The 17,963-nt window shown below is 41.2% G+C and overlaps 1 protein-coding gene across 4 annotated transcripts in view; it reads left to right on the forward strand.

Annotated features, from left to right (window-relative positions):
* The window catches only part of PNPLA8 (patatin like phospholipase domain containing 8), a 139,928-nt gene that overhangs the window by 67,187 nt on the left and 54,778 nt on the right, over positions 1-17,963 (forward strand). For 2 of the 4 annotated variants that reach the window (XM_068550363.1, XM_068550365.1), the window contains exon 1: positions 11,049-11,197. The exons of the other annotated variants lie outside the window; for them this stretch is intronic. The gene's annotated coding sequence lies outside the window, so the exon portion shown is untranslated. Of the gene's footprint in view, positions 1-11,048; positions 11,198-17,963 lie in introns of those variants that run through there. 4 annotated transcript variants of the gene reach the window in all.

The raw sequence follows: 17,963 nt of genomic DNA on the forward strand, positions 1-17,963 counted from the left end.
AGCTATGACCTTAGAGGCAGGGCTTACAGGCAGATCAAAGTCTGGGATGTGGGGATTCAAAGTCTGGGATGTGGGGATACGTCACATCTAAATTAGCCTCACTGTGTGTTTCTAACCAAGTGATTTCTGCTTTCAAGTAGCAATACCAATACAAGTGTCTTGAATAAGATGAGAAATTTCTTCTCTCACGTTACAAGAGATCCAGGCTGGGTGGCTCCAGGGTAGGTTTCTCTTGAGCACCCAGAGCTGGCAGAACTCTGGGCTGGTTTCCCCATGAGTCTCATGGCTTTCTTCTCAAGGCTACAAAATGGCAGCTGTTGCAGTTTTCAGGTCCTCACACAACCTTGTGGAGAGGAAGAAAAAAGAACTGTATCCCCTTAGTCACTCATTATCAGGAAAGAAAACATTTCTGGAAGCCCTCCAGCAGACCTATCTTTACACCTTGTTGGCCAGAAAGGGTTGTTTGTTGACTCCTCCACCCATCTTAACACCCCCATGGTTTATATCCGGTGGCCGGAAAAAGGGCTCCCTTCCCTGTCCCCCACTACTGAAAGTATTGTGGTGCAGTGTACCGGGAGGGAGCAGGGAGATCTCCTCAGGAGGCAATCAGTGGTGTCTTCATCACTCCTCTCAGGAACATGATTAAAGGATTCTAAATGCTGGGAAAATGTCCCTGTAGAGTTTACTGCATGAACTCCTTATGGTCTGTCTGTTATCAAATGATGCCAGTAAAGTTCATGTTAAGGAACTAAGCTTTTGCACATAACTCAGAGCACTGCCAATCCTTCCTCCATTCATCCTCCTCTAGGACACAACGTAAATTCCCAGCACACACCCTCCTGTGCAGGACCCTGTGAGCCTTCTCTCAGCGTCATCTCAACCTTTGTGTTGAGAAGCACAGAGTTGTACTTCTTAACTTGGGCATTTTCTCACTTTCCATTTTTGAAAACAAAGATTCCTTCTTCTAACCCCCTTTAATCAAACTCATCTCAGATATTGCAACTCTAATGTACTTCCTCCTTCAAGGGAAAGTGAAGAAACATTTCTTCAAAAGTGCTGTAGGAAGGTAGGCTGGGTTCTGTTTTTGAAATGAGATGAAGTTGTGTTTTTCTGCCTGCTCATGAAAATGTCTTGCCTGATAAGTTCTGTGAGTCATGCAACTTAGAAACCCATAGACTTCCTGCTTGACTCCAGTAATGATTCATAATTTTATCATCTAGTTTGTGCTTTAAAGCTATTTCAAGAAGATAAATACATGCGGTAAGAATGTCGTAGTTGATTTTTGTATTCCTTCTTTCCCTTTCCTTTCCCAACATTAAAATAAAGAAATGAAACATGATCTCAATATCAAGACAATCTAAACTGTTGGAGGAGGTAATCAAGAGGATGTGACCACTGGTTGTCCCACAAACTGGACCCAGGCAGTAGAAGGTTCCTCCCTCCCTCCCCTGTCCTTGGAATGAACACTCCACTTACCTTCCCGGAGCTGGAAGAGGAGATCTTATAAAGATCTTGTAAAGAGCTGGAAGAAAAGATCTACAGTGATCAAGACAGTATGGTACTGGCACACAAACAGAAATATAGATCAATGGGACAGGATAGAAATTCCAGAGATAAACCCACGCACCCATGGTCACCTAATCCATGACAAAGGAGGCCAGAATATACAATGGAGAAAAGACAGCCTCTTCAGTAAGTGGTGCTGGGAAGACTGGACAGCTCCATGTAGAAGAATGAAATTAGAACACTCCCTAACACCATACACAAAAATAAACTCCAAATGGATTAGAGACCTAAATGTAAGACCAGACACTATAAAACTCTTAGAGGAAAACATAGGCAGAACACTCTTTGACATAAATCACAGCAAGATCTTCTTTGATCCACCTCCTAGAGTAATGAAAATAAAAACAAAAATAATCAAATGGGATCTAATTAAACTTAAAAGCTTTTGCACAGCAAAGGAAGCCATAAAGAAAACAAAAAGACAGCTCTCAGAATGGGAGAAAATATTTGCAAAGGAAGCAACTGACAAGGGATTAACCTCCAAAATATACAAACAGCTCATGCAGCTCAATATCAAAAAAACAAGTAACCCAATCAAAAAATGGGAAGATCTAAATAGACATTTCTCCAAAAAAGACATACAGATGTCCAAAAAACATGAAAAGATGCTCAACATGACTAATTATTAGAGAAATGCAAATCAAAACTACTTTGAGGTATCGCCTCACACCAGTCAGAATGGCCATCATCAAAAAATCTACAAACAATTACTGCTGGAGAGGGTGTGGAGAAAAGGGAACCCTCCTACCTGTGGGTGGGAATGTAAATTGGTGCAGTCACTATGGAGAACAGTATGGAGGTTCCTTAAAAAACTAAAGATAGAGTTACCATATGACCCAGCAATCCCACTGCTAGGCATATATCTGGAGAAAACCATAATTCGAAAGGATGCATACACCCCAATGTTCATTGCAGCACTATTTACAATAGCCAAGACATGGGGGCAACCTAAATGTCCATCGACAGAGGAATGGATAAAGAAGATGTGGTACATACATACAATGGAATATTACTTAGCCATAAAAAGGAACAAAATAGTGCCATTTGCAGAGATGTGGATGGACCTAGAGATTGTCATACAGAGTGAAGTAAGTCAGGAAGAGAAAAACAAATATATAATATCGCTTATATGTGGAATCTAGAAGAATGGTACAGATGAACTTATTGGGAAAGCAGAAATCGAGTCACAGATGTAGAGAACAAACTTATGGTTACCAAGGCGGGAAGAGGGGTATGGGACGAATTAGGAGATTGGGATTGACATATATACACGACTATGTATAAAATAGATAACTAATGAGAACCCTGAGTAGCACAGGGACCCCTACTCAGTGATCTGTGGTGACCTAAATGGGAAGGAAATCTAAAAAAGAGTGGATATATGTATACATAAAACTGATTCACTTTGCTGTACAGCAGAAACTAACACAACATTGTAAAGAAACTATACTCCAATAAAAATTAAAAAAAAAAAAAAAAAAAGGATGGACCACTGTTTGCCCTGTGAGCTGGACCCAGGCAATTGAAGGCTCCTCCCTTCCTCCCCTGTCCTTGGAATGCACACTCCACTTGCCTTCCCGGAGCTGGGAGAGCACATCTTATAAATGCTCCGCCCCTATACTTATGGTGGTCCCTGCAGCCTGTAGAAAGGGAAAAAATAAGATTCCCCAGATGCCTGCTGTACAAATGGATCTAAAGGAGGCAATTGGTCCACAGGGTCTGCAGTAGCTCTTAAGCCCAACACTGACACCATCTGGATAGAAACAGGAACAGCAGCAGTCTGTGGGCTGAACTCAGAGCAGTTTGGCTGGTGATCACCCAGGAGCCCTGGCCATTAACCCTTTGAACTGACAATTGGGCTGTTCTAAAGAGATTAACCCTATGGCTTGGACAATGGAAAGCCAAGGGGTGGATGATATAAATAACCCCTTGTGGGGTCAGGATATGTGCAGAGACACTTGGGTTTGCCTGCAAGAGCCTAAGTCCTCACTGTCTCCCATGTCCCAGCTCGTAAAGCACTGACACCCCTTGGTAATCAGGAAACGGATGCCCTAGCTTGGGTAGGAGCCCTAGCAACTGATCCTTCAGTAAATACAGCAGATTGAGTGCAAAGAAAGAGTGGCCACCAGAGCGCCCTGGTGGGATGCCATACTCCTAAGGATGCTGGGTTGCCCTTGAAAGACAGTGACTTAGTTAAAGCAGTAACAAGATGTCCTGGGTGTTCTAAACGATGCCCAAGGCAACTGCCAAAGGAATTTGGGCGCATCTTCTGGAGATCGCACCTGGTAAGGGATTGGCAAATAGATTATATCGGGCCCCTCCCTTAAATGAGGGTTCTAAATGTGCCCTGGTTTGTGTGGATAGCTTGTGTGGCTTAACACAAGCTTTTCCCTGTCGCCAAGCCAGCCAGGCTATCTCCATTGTGGGGTTAGAGAAGCTGAGCACCATGGGTGGATGCCCTCATCGAATAGACAGTGATTAGTGGTCACATTTCAAAGGTCATGATAGGCAAGCCTGAGCAAAAGACCGTGACACTGAATGGAGGTTCTGTCTCCCCTGTAACCTGCAGACCGCAGGGTTGGTAAAAAGAAAGAATGGACTCTTAAAGCAGCAGATTCAATTACTAATAGGTAAAACCACTTTGGCCAGGTGGACTAAAGTACTGTCCCAGGCTTATTACATTTGAGTGATCCAACACTAGGGCCTGTTGCCCCATATGCCAGACTGGGGACCCCTACTGAGACATCCAACACCATAAAGGTACAGAAGTCACCAGCAACAGCCATTGCCCGGACTCTCGCTGTGGATGAACAAGCTATGCTGCTGGGAACCCCAAGCCCCATCACGCCTTGGTGAGGCGTTATCTATTGGAAGTTAAGGTAGGATGTCCCGCTGAGATGGGTGAGCTACTTTGTACCCCTGGGTGCGGGGGCGGGGTGAGGGCTAGTCAGTTTCCACTGGGGTCCCATTGTCCTGCTGCAAGCGGAACACGCACCACTGAAAGAGGGGAGAGGGTGAGGGTCCTGCTCTGGCATGTCCCGCCCCTAGTCCATCTCCTCTCTCCTGACAGTGTTGTCTCTCCGGGCCGACATCTGTGGTAAACGCAACCAGGTCAAGTTCCTAAAGCTGCCAGACTCCCTCTTCTCAAGGCCAGGCGAGCATATTCTGTTTTCCACTGTTACTTTTGGCCACTCTATGTCCCCTCCTGGAGGACATTATAGTACACATAGAAGCTGTAACTAAGTTCACTCACAAGCCTTAAGTAACATAAAATGACATAGAAATAAAGAAAAACTCGGAGGGACCTCTTGTAGAAAAGCATACTGTTACTATTTGCAAGTTTTCTGTAACTACTCTCTCCCCTTCACTTTGCTACGCCAGCCTCTCTTTGCCAGGTACTTTGATTTTTTTTTTTTTTCTTTTGCCTAGGGTACTTTGATTTTTCATTTGAAAGAGGATGTTTTAGATAGCATATATCCAGAAAAAGCTACCTACCTCCAATTGTAAAAAAAATACACTGGCATTCTCATGAATCAAAATCTCTTACAAAGAGTAGAACGGTGGTGGTTACCAGGAAGGGGGTGGGGAGGGATGGGAAGATTTGGTCAAACGGTACAAACTTCCAGATGAATTAAGTTCTGGGGATATAATATACCACATGGTGATGAGAGTTAATAATACTGTATTCTATACTCAAAAGTTGCTAAGAGGCTGTATCTTCAAACTTCTCATCATTAGAAAGAAATGATAATTATGTGAAGTGATGGAGATGTCAGCTAACACTATGGTGGTCATCATTTTGCAATATGTAAGTGTATCAAATCAACACGTTTTTACAACTTAAACTTATACAAGGTAGTATTTCAATTATATCTCAATAAAACTGGGGTGGGAGAACACATGTAATAAAGGGTTCTACTGACTTTCTATTCTGTGAACATGTTTTATCAGTGAGCAGATATGCTGCCCAGTAGGTGTTAAAGGACAAATGTAATTAAGATGTGCTACTTGGGGGGGAAAAAAACCTCTTATGAATCTGATTAGAGTTAATTCATTTTCTAAAAGTCTGATCATACCTGAAGCTATAAAACTGGTTTCTTAAATACACATATTTGAAGACTGTATTTTGCATCCTCAGGAAGCCCACTCTGAAACAATTTGGCACTCTTGTGCACCACAGTACTATCAGTTGGAAGAGATGTGTAGAGACAACCCAGCTCTACATCTAGTTGTAGAAATTGTTTTGGAATTAGTGGGAATTGGTTGAGTTTATGAAGAATCCCAATATCCCCTAAATTTTGTTCTTTAATCAAACAGTAGAACTATACCAAGGAGTTCTAATTGATTGGATGGCCTTTGAGAAATGATTCAGTCTTTACTGTATTTATTTATCAGTAATAAATGTTATTTTTAAAATTATTATGCTTAAAAAGAGATTTAGGATACCTATATAAGTATCATAAAGCTAACAAAATCACTCTAGTCAGAATATCTTGAGTTCTTTAGATTTCAGATCCATTATATGGGATATATACATCTCGATTCTCTACTGGGCATAAAGCAAAGCCAAGAAATTTGGGTGTAGATTTTTTTAAATCTATAAATATAATGACCTATATAGATTATATAGTCACACCTATATAGTGCAGCTAGTCTTTTCTTTCGTTATTTAGAGAAGCTATTTTTTTTTAACTGACCTATAGTTGATTTACAATGTTGTATTAGTTTCTGCTGTACAGCAAAGAGATTCAGCCATATATATATATATATATATATATATATATATATGTATACACACACATATATATATGTACACATTCTTTTTTATGTTCTTTTCCATTATGGTTTATCATAGGATAATGAATATAGTTCTCTGTGCTATACAGTAGGACCTTGTTGTTTATCCATTCTATATATAATAGCTTACATCTGCTAATCTCAACCTCCCACTCCAGCCCTCCTCCACCCCCCTCCCCCTTGGCAACCACAAGTCTGTTCTCTATGTCTGTGAGTCTGTTTCTGTTTCATAGATAGGTTCATTTTTGCCGTATTTTAGATCCCATATGTAAGTGTTTCATATGGTATTTGTCTTTCTCTGTCCGACTTACTTCACTTAGTATGATAATCTCTAGGTCCATCCATGTTGCTGCAAATGGCATTATTTTCTTTTTTATGGCTGAGTAGTATTCCATTGTATATATGTACCACATCTTCTTTATCCATTCATCTGTTGATGGACATTTAGGTTATTTCCCTATCATGGCTATTGTGAATAGTGCTGCTGTGAGCATAGGGGTGCATGTATCTTTTTGAATTACAGCTTTGTCTGGATATATGCCCAGGAGTGGGATTGCTGGATCATATGGCAACTCTATTTTTAGTTTTTTGAGGAACCTCCATACTGTTTTCCATAGTGGCTGCACCAACTTACATTCCCACCAACAGTGTAGGAGGGTTCCCTTTTCTCCACACCCTCTCCAGCGTTTGTTATTTGTAGACTTTTTTAATGATGGCCATTCTGATCGGTGTGAGGTCATTCCTCATTGTAGTTTTGATTTGCATTTCTCTAATTAGCAATGTTGAGCATCTTTTCACGTGCCTGTTGGCCACCTGTTTGTCAAGAAGCCATTTTTTAAAATATAGAAAATAGTGTAAAATGTGCCTTTTGCAACTTTCAAAATTGTTTAATAAGTTTGAAAATATTTGAAATAGTATTTTTCAAGGAGATTGGAGTCAGGTTTTACTTCCTCTTTCTATTTGTACAGCAAATACATTTTAAAGTTAAAATTACTTCTGTAATGTCAAAGGAGGAGTAGGAAGTTAACACCAATATCCTTAGGTGGTTTCCAGCGGGTAATTAGTGTTATGGGGTGTTATTATTCCACCTTCCACAGTAACTATTCTTCTAGAATTATTTTCTGGCATATCCTTCGCTTGGGTGATTTGGAGAAATATCCTACAGCAATATTGCTTAATTTATTTTGGCTACAGCATTAAGTTTTGTTTGAACAATAAAGAGGCTAGAAGTTCTTTGAAGAGGTATTATAAGCCAGACTTTAACAGTCAATAGAAGGAGGGGTTGAATATTGATTTAGAGAAGGAAAGATCTATAATAGTTAACTGGTAAATCTTGTAAATCGAATGAGAACAGCAAGTAAATGATACAGGAGCAATGTGGATATCTATTTTATCTAACAGCCAAAGAATATAGGGTTGAACAATTACTGTCTTTAACATTATTCCAAGTGTGATATTTTCCTGAAGGCTATTGAGTATTATTAGCCTGCTGTTAAAAACAGAAGATAATTTCCTATTTTGCACACCACTGAATTTATATTGTTTGAAATGAACTGAAATTCTCTTTTCTCTTAAAACTTTTTCTAACATCAAAAGAACCATGAATGGGTTTCAATTTCCATTTGTAACTTATTAACTGCTAATCTGAATAAAATTAAAAATCAATGCAATAATATAGAATTTTAGTGAGTCTACCATTTGCTGGGGATTATGCTAGATCCAGAGGATACAAATATAGTTATGTTATACTCCTTGCCTACAGGAAACTCACAGGCATATAAACAAATAAATCACAATACTGTGCTGGTAGGGAACCAGGAGAAGCAAGCACAAATGGAAGGAATGATTTACTCAGTGAAGAAGTAAGATAAGGATTTCGTGTTGTTGTTTTTTTTAAATTTCTTTTCAATGACAATTTTTTTAGAGCAGTTTTAGGTTCACAGCAAAATTGAGAGGAAGGTACAGTGATTTACCGTATACCTCTGCCTTCACACATCCATAGCGTCCCCCACCAGAGTGGTACATTGGTTGCACTCAATGAACCTACATTGACACATCATAATAACCCGAAGTCCATAGTTTACCTTAGGGTTTATTTTGGTGCTGTACATGCTATGGGTTTGGACAAATGTATAATGACATGCATCCATCATCATAGTATCATACAGAGTATTTTCACTGCCCTAAACATCCTCTGGGCTCTCCCAAATCCCAACCCCTAGTAACCACTGATCTTTTGACTATCTCCATAGTTTTGCCTTTTTCAGAATTTCATATAGTTGGAATCATACAATACGTAACCTTTTCAGTTTGGCTTCTTTCATTTAGTAATAAGCATTTAAGATTTTTCCACATCTTTTCATGGCTGGAAGTTTGTTTTTAGCTCTGAAGAATATTCCATTATCTGGATGTACCACAGTTTATTTAAGCATTCACCTACTGAAGGACATCTTGGTTGCTTCCAAGTTTTGGCAATTATGAATAAAGGTGCTATAAATATCTGCTTGCAGGTTTTTGTGTGCACATAGGTTTCCAGTTCCTTTGGGTAAATATCAAGAAGCATGATCACTGGATTGTATAGTAAGAGTACATTTAGTTTTCTAGGCTTTTCTCATTTTGAAGGAGGCATGAGCAAAGGCACTGAAGCGTGAAAAGGCACAGTGTATTTGGGAAACCATAGGTATGGCTGGAGGGTGAAGAGCAAGGGGCAAGTGGTGAAATTAAGGCTGGAAGCTTGGCAGGCTCAGAGCCTATCACACCATGCATTTTATTCCATGGAGATGAAGCGCCAGAATAAACTTTTTAATCAGGGACATCATGTGATTGGATTTGCACTTTAGAAAGATTGCCTTGGCTGTACAGGAGAGAATAACTCTGGGTCGGAGGTCAGTTACAGCCTCGAAAACCAGTTTAGACAAGATTTAAACTAAAGCAGTGGAAACGACGATGTAGAGCAAAGGAAAGATGCGAGAGATTCTGCAGTAAGATCGTCAGACTTCAGGGCGGTTAAAGGTCTGGGGGTTAAAGGTATATGGGTTGACACGGGGGTAGGGGGAAGGGAAGAGCAAAGAAGGAGTACTTGAGAGTTTTTAAAAAATTTCTGGCAAGGGAGGAAAATCTGGATATTTGATAAAGTCTGACTAACTTAGGGAATAAAGGAAAACAAGGGCAGGGGATGGATGGTTGAAGGGTGACAAAGACTTTTTCTCATTGGTAGAAGTTTAATTTGGTTTCTCTGAGCCCTCTTCTGTCAAGGCTTCCTGCCCGGGCCCTGTCTTTGGTCTGCCAAGTCCAGTTTTAGCAAGAATTCTGCTGAGTCAGTTTAGAGAGAATCTCCCACCCTTGATATCTGATCACCCTCAGTGTCTAATCACAGTAATCAGTTTTTAGCAGGAATCCTGTGAAAATGGTTTAGCAAGAATCACCCCTACCCTTGGTGTCCCCTCTTAGTAATTTTCCATACACTGGCCCCTCTCACTCTGCTCCTGGGCTACACATCTCCAGCTGTCTTTGTTGTATTTGCAATTGAGCCCAATCTCTCTCCCCCATTGCAAAAGTCTTGAGTAAAGTCTTCCTTATCGTTTTAACAAGTATCATTTTTTCTTTAACAATGGGGGGAATCATCTCTTTGTAACTAAAGTTACTTCCATATGCCTCTAAACTTTAGTTTGTGCATACACCTTCTAACTAGCGTATGGCTAAATAACATGCCTAGATCTTGCACTGCAGGGGTTTATCAGGCATTATGATGTACACAATCCAGCCATTTATGCCCCAAGAACCTAGCAAGCTGGCTTCCTCCCCTTAATTAAAAAAAAGGAAAAAAAAAAAGTGTCAGTCTGACACCCACTATGTGGCAGCTCATACAATTCCTTCCTTAAACACTTTACAATCATCTTGCAGGGGGCTAAAGCAGCAACACTCCCGTGAGACAAGGCAAGCCTAGAGGAAAGAGAGACTAACAGTCTTGGGAACACTTTGGGGTTGAGGTCTAGTAAAGACTACTTTTCTGTTTCTAACCTCAACTTATTTAAAGGAAGCTATTGTAACCATCCAAATTTGCTGTTGTAGCGTGCAAGCTTCTTGATAAATAAAGGAATGGGCATGGCTATGCTCTAAAAAAAATTTTTTTTTAAGGACACTGAAATTTGAATTTCATGCCATTGTCATGTGTCCCAAAACAGACTTTTATTTTTTTAACCATTGAAAATGTAAAAACCATTCTTGGCTTACAGGCGTACAAAATCAGGCGGTGGGCTGCATTTGCCTTATGAGCTGTAGGTCGTTTGCAGACTTGGTAGGCATAAAATGTCAGGATTCAAAAACTATGTGTTAAGTGTGGGACCTGGCGTGGGGCGGTGCGGTAGAGGGACTTCACAGGCTAACTTCTAATACTATAACGTATGTGAAAGCAGTTTCCAGTGATTTTTAGTCCAAGTGGCCAAGCGCAGGAATGGTGACAGCAGAGTGGTACGGACCGCGGTCCAGGCCGCCTCGCCGGGTGTCCGCAGGCGCGTGCACGCAGGCAAGTTTCCGGCCCGCGCTCAACCGGGCTCTACAGCGCATGTCTGGGGAGGGGGCGGAGCGGCGACTCATGGGTGGGCCGAGGTTCCCGCGAGGCTGAGGAGCTCCTCGCCGGTGGGCGTGTACACTGGGGCGGCCCTGCGTCACTTCCGCCGCGGAGGGACGGAGCTGGGGGCGGGTGGCGCCCCGGCTGTCGCTCCGCTGTTTGTGCTGGAAGCTCAGCTGATGCCGGCTGGCCGGCCGAGGGGACGCCCGTGCCGGGAAGAGGCGCGTCGCCACTGCCGCCTAAGTAGTTGCGGCCTGCATCCCGGTAAGTTGCCCGTGGGGGGCCGGCGGGACGGTAGGCTACGGGAGAGGGCAGCCGGGTGGTCCGGGCACTCGTCTGGGATTCCAGGTCTTCTTATCTCTCCCCGGAGGGCGCTTCCAGGGCGAGAGAGCGGGGAGACGCCCGGCCCCGAGGAGGTCCCCGAATCCAGGCTCCAGGAGGCGGCCGGGCGCCGGAAGGAGCCCTCGGGTCCCGGGCCTGATGGGTGCGCGACGCTCTCTGCCTCCTCTGACTCCGTGGGTTTTGCGGGTCCAGACGCGCAGACTGTTTTGGTTTCCCTGGTCCCGCCCCGCGTTGCCTGTCCCATCCCCCAAGCCTCCCAGCCTAGGTTCCCCGAGTCTGCCTGGCTTCCCCTGGGCAGTAGGTTCTCCAGCAGTTCGCGGGAACCTGTTAAAGCGATGTCCCTATTCTTCATCATTCTCCACTGTCGGCGCACCTGGTTTGTCAGCTGCTCCGTGTTTTTAATTATCAGCAGTTTCTTTGTAACCCCACGCACGTTGAATTCTATTCCGGGCTGCTGTTGCTTCAGGCGAATTCAGGTGCGTGCTTTTTGAAAGGTGAAGTTGTGTGGATCATTGTGTTGCAGTGCTTCCCCTCGCTGTCATGTCTGTCATCGTGTGGGGAGGAACCTGGTTTCTACGCCCAATACAATGATAACTTTCGATAAAAGTGGTGACACCTAGGAAAAACTTGGACGTGGCATGAGGAACTATCACATAATCCTATTTAAAGTGATGTTTTTAGTTCCAGTAACATCCCGGTTGGTCTGCATCCCAATCTACAGTCCCAATTCTTGAGCTTTCAAAAATTAGTGTATCGAGAAAATGCTGTTAAGACAGTGAAATATTAAGAATTTTGAAATCCGGGAGTTTAAAAAAAGTGTGAACCGAGAGTTTAATGCCGCTTATGAGGCAGGTGTTTCAAACCCATTTCAGTTATTTTGTTAAATGGCTTGTGCAAATTAGTTGTACTTTGAACATAAGAACGTGCTCTTATTTCGGGATTTTTATTAAACTTTTTCTCAGGGTTGCTCATTTTTCTGTTTCTGTATCGGATCTAAATTAAAACCTTGAAAGCATTGTCCTTTTAACAAGTGATGTTGGCTGAAAAGATGACTTTCACTAGCTTGTATATTTACTTGCTTCAATGTACCTTGAGTTGTTTTTTTGCTTACTAATAATGACAGAGGATTTGGGCCGAAGGGTACATACTGTCTTGCTTGTGAAACATAAATCTGTGTAAAGGTCATAGTTAGAACTCTTAGCCCAACATCTTCCTATCATGTCTTAGTTCTAACCTTTCTTTCCCATGTCTTGTATTTTACTTTATTCATTATCCTTGCTTTTTAGAAGTGCCATTGCCCTGAGTTTTTCGGGATATCTTTTGTCCTGTGCCTTTTTTGTTTGCTTGGAAGACTACCTCTTCCTAACTCTGCATGGCAGTCAAGGCTCTACCCTTGTTCTCTCTACACCAGAGTGTTAAAATTTGAAACCCAAGGAATACTTTAGTAGTTCCATGAATATCCTGAAATGTCTTGGAAAATATAGTGTATATATGCAAATAAGCATTTTTCAAAGAAGAGGAGCTTTTATCAAGTTCTGGGATCCCCAAATTCTCAAGAAGTGTTACTATACACCCTTCTTCGTTCGGTAAATTCAGTCTTATGGTTTTAGCTGTCACTGTGGTAATAACTCCAAACATTATTCCACAACCTGTGTTCCTGTAGTACATCTCCATTTGAATATCCCACTGTTAACTGCATCCTGTAAATCCAAGAGAGTTTTATTAAATTGGCCCCCTTCCCAGTTATCTCGTATTCACAAATGGCACTCTTCCTGTTTCTCTGTTTAAAAACACTTAAGTTGTCTTGACACCTACCTCTCCTTACCCCATTCTTTCCTGTTACCAAGCCCTGTGTTTTGTTGTTTAACCACTTTCAAAGTGTGGCTCAGAGTAGCCCTCGTTTCCATTATAGTACCTTTACTTTAATTCAAACCCTTGTCACTTCATGGCTGCATTATTGCAATAACTCGGTGAAGTCCTCCATGCATTCATTCTTTCCATCGTCAGCGGAGCCTCCACCTCGGAGTTCCCTTATTTCTTCTACTTACAACGTCATTCCGTTCTCTAGTGGGCGGGTCTAAGCCTCACTGTTCTATTTATACCTCCATTGTATTTGTACTACCCTGTAAATAGGGAGTCTGGTCCTCCCTGCTCTTTTCTCAGTTGATGATGGCACTTCCCAGTTTACCTTCTTTATCTGTTTGCAATCTAACTTTTGTCCCAGCTGAATTTGCTCTCCAAACCCTTGTCTGCATTTGCTAGTGTTGTGACTTGGGAGCAGTTAAATTCAGCTTCTTGATTTTGTTGCCAGCTCTCTCTGTTGAGTAATTTTTACTTGACAACTATAGTTTCTAGACTACAGTTGTATTAAAATAGGTGTATTAAAATAGTATGATCATGAGATCGTCTTGTTTTCCTTTAATTGTTCCCTTTTTCAAATTTGCTTTATATGCTGTATTTCAATGCCAAGTCGATAGGTGTATTCATAATTGGTCATGAGGATTATCTCTTAATGGAAAGAAACAACGCAGATCCCTTACCTCTAAGATATGTAGCTCTGTCCTCTGCTTGACTCTTAGGCCCATGTCTGCCATCTTTCCCACTTCTTACTTTCCTTTAACTACCTTATTCTTGCTATTCCTGAATAGACAAAGCTTATTCCTGTCTCCAAAGCCTTGGTTGCTTCTTCCTCTTCCTTGAATGCTTTTTACCCAGAAACTTTTAATAATTTGCTTCCTCGCTTCATTCAGGTCTCCAGTAACATGTCAACTCAATTCTTCTCCTGACCACATCAACTAAAATAGCACTTTCTGTGCCCTTTCTCCCCAACCCCCAGCTTTATTTTTCTTCACGGCACTTCTCGGCCTGTTGCTATACATTATATTAGTTATTTGTTTATTAATAAGTTGTCTTTTTCTCCAAGACCTAGGAGACTACCTGAGGTTTAATAAGTAAGTGGATTATTCCTTTTACTATGAAATAGTATCCCTTTTTAATCTCATTTCATGCTTTTGCCTTAAAGGGCTTTTTGCTTTCTTTTGGTAATATAGGCCTGGCATATATTTTCCCCTATTCCTTTATTTTTAACCTTTCTTTATCACAGGAGTGTCTAGTAACTAGTATGTAGCTGGAGTTTTCATTTCTAAAATTTTGCTCTTCCTGTACACTCTTTGTACAGTTCTTTTTTTGTTTCCTTATTTTTGTTCCCTCTATCATTGACTGTTTTAAACCTACTGAATTTTTTTCTATTATTTCTAATCTTGGTTACACGTTTTCCTGTTAGCTATACTTGCTGGTACTTCCTTGAAGTGGTTCTTCTTTGACTGTGAGTTAATCTTCAGTGGTGGTTGCTGAGTGTGGGAGTCTCTTGCCGTGAGCTTTGGAAGTGTCCTTCCGTGGTGGGACTCAGTGGACTCAGCAGAGGCCCCATGGAGTTTACTAGCTCTGACTAGTTTTCATTTGCTTAGGGTTTCTGCACCATAAAGGTAATGTGACTGCAGATCCAGGCATGTGATTCCTCTTCAACTGCGGATTTCCCACTGTTGGGTTTGTTTTTTTAACTTTCTTGTGGTAAAAAATATATCATAAAATTTACCACCTTAACCATTTTTAAGTGTATAGTTCAGTGGCATTCAGTGCATTCATGTTGTAAAACAAATCTCCAGTACTTTCTCAGTTTGCAGAACTGAAACCCTACCATTAAACAACAGCTCGCCTCTGCCCCATTCCTCCAGCCCCCTGTAACCATCATTCTACTCTCTGTCTCTGAATTTGACTGCTCTAGGTACCTCATGTAAGTGGAATCACACAGTACTTGTCCTTTTGTGACTGGCTTATTTCACTTAAGCTCATGTTCTCAAGGTTCATGCATGTTGTAGACTGTGACGGGATGTCCTTCCTTTTTAAGGCTGCATAATATTCCATTGTGTGCATATACCACATTTTGTTTATTTAACTGTCTGTGGACATTTGGGTTGTTCCCACCTCTGCTATTATGAATAGTGTTGCTATGAACGTAGGTATACAAATATCTTTTTGAGGCCCTGCTTTCAATTCCTTTGAATATGTACGTAGAAATAGGATTGCTGGATCATATGATAGTTCTAGTTTTAATATTTTGAGGAACTGCTATACTGTTTTCCATAGCAGCCACACCGTTTTACAGTCCCAGTAACAGTGCTCAGGAGTTCCAACCTCTCCACATCTTTGCCATCACTTGGTATTTTCTGGTGTTTTGTTTTGTTTTTGGGGCTTAAACAACAGAATTTATTTCTCAGGTATTTTCTGGTTTGTTTTTTTCTTTTGCTTTGTTTTGTTTTTTATACTAGCCATCCTGATGAGTGTGAGGTGATACCTCATTTGGTTTTGATTTGTATTTCTCTGATGATCAGTGATGTTATTCATCTTTACATATGCTTGTTCACTGTTTGTATGTCATCTTTGGAGAAATGTCTGTTCAAGTCTTTTACCCATTTTTTAATTGAGTTATTTGATTTTTTGTTGTTGAGTTGTAGGAGTCCATTATTGGTTTTGAGTATGGCTTTTTATCCACGAGTACTTTAGTTGTATTTTATCATGTTATTTCTGTCTTGGAGATTGTGAGGCTTATTAATTCGGCTTATTACATTACTGCAAGTCCTGAGGGGTTCAGAAGAGCCAGGAAAGCAGATAGGTTTGCTTCTTTTCTCTCCTTCCCTCTATAAAATTGCGTGTTTTAAAATAATATGCTCACATGTGATTTAGACAGATTTTAGTTCGGACTGTCACCTTCTGAAGAGTCACAATGGGTTCTTGGTTTCTGTCTTGTTCCGTTACTCCGTCTGTCAGCGATCTGCTGGAAGCAGATCTAATGTCATTCCTTTGCTTATCATACTTCATTGACAGTTCGATCTTTACTCTCCTTGGCGAGATTATCAGACCCTTGGTAACCTGGTCCACTGTGTCTTTGCAGTATCCCCTTATACCTCTCGCTCATTCTCTCCAGGTCCTGGAATGAAACAGCTACTTGCAATTTTTGTTTATATTGTGTATATTTTCTTAAATGCTTTTTTTGTGTTTGCTTGTGTTTGTTTTTCCCATTATCTAGCATTCTCTCCTTCCCCTCTTATCTTTTACAATGTAATGAATTCCTTTTTTGCTCAGTTTTCAGCATCTTTTTTCAGACTTACCTGGGTATCTACTCTCACCTTGTGTCTTCCATTCACATAGCACCATCTGTTAAAGTGCATTAAAGTGTTTGCTTTTTTTTTTTTTTTAACTACAAAAGTGATACCTGCTCTTTGTAAGTAATTGAGTCTGTCCAAAAATAAAAGTAAAAGCCCTTCTCATTCTCTTTTGATTCCACTTCTCAGCTCACAGGAATTAACAAACAGGTACTTACCCTTTCAGAATCTGTGTGTGTGTGTGTGTGTGTGTGTGTGTGTGTGTGTGTGTGTAGCCACAGATTTAAACTGCATATATAGGTTTTTGTTTTCTTTTATTACATAATATCTTCGTGTCTACATCTTTGTATCCTCATGTGTGTATGGTATATATGATATTGCAGCTTGCCTTTCTCACTGTACTGTGTATGAAGGATATATAGGCAGATCACCTATTCTCCTTAACTGCTGTGTAACATTACATTGTAACTCAGTTTATTGTATGTATGTACCGTAATTTATTTAACCACCCCTTGCTAGAAGAAACTTAGAGTTGTTTTTCAAGCAGTGTGGCAGGGAATGTGTGTACATATCTTTACTCCTATGCAGTTATTTTTGTAGGATAGAGTCTTAATAGCGGAATTGCTAATAAAAGAATATGTGCCTTTAAAATTTTGATAGATAGCATTTAAAATTTCATTAGCTACTGTCAGATATTTCATTAGACACTGTCAGGTAGCCCTCTGTGTCCCGTTTCCCCAGGTATTATCAGTACTGGGTATTATCAATCATTTATATTTTACCAATTGAAAGAACAAAATATCTGTTTTAAATGACATTTATGTTGTGGTTATGAACCCCTTGTCTGTTAGAAGTGGCACACAGCTTATTCTAGTCTGACTTCTTTGATTAAATAAGCACTTTGTACTAGACAGTGAAATCTTCCTTACAAGGCTATCTCGAGCTCTAGACTGAAAGTTTCTTGGTATCCTGTTTGTGGTCTTAGCATCTAGCGCTATGTCTGGTGTAGAGTTGTGGTCGAACGCGTGCCCAACATACAGTGAGGCCAAGCAAACTGAAATGTCCACGTTTGGAGTGGGAGAAAGGTTTATTGCAAGGGTCATGCAAGGAGAACGGGTGGCTCCTGCTCAAAAGACCTGAACTCTGATGGGTTTCGGGAAAGAGTTTTTATAGGCACAATTTGTGGGGAGGTCTGCAGGGTGTGTGCCCCTCCTCTGATTGGTTGAGGTAGCCGGGTGGTGTTCCAGGAATCTCAGCCATCAGCCTTCTGGTTCCAACCAGTCTGGGGTCCTAGTGCTTGTGCTCAGCCTGAAGTTACCATCCTCCACCGGGGTGGGGGCCTGAGTTCCTGTAGAAGAACCCAGAGATATGTACCAGATTGTTCTGTACATTCCCCCAGGAGGAACCAGGACCTGCCCCATCTCTGCACTGTTGTTTCTTTCTGCATCACCGCATTCCCTTAATTAGTGACTGTTTGACTCTGCCCTTTGGAACTCAGGGAAGGTCTAGGAGGCTGAAAGCCTTTT

The sequence above is a fragment of the Eschrichtius robustus genome, chromosome 8 (genome assembly GCF_028021215.1).
Source record: "Eschrichtius robustus isolate mEscRob2 chromosome 8, mEscRob2.pri, whole genome shotgun sequence".
Lineage (NCBI taxonomy): Eukaryota > Metazoa > Chordata > Mammalia > Artiodactyla > Eschrichtiidae > Eschrichtius > Eschrichtius robustus.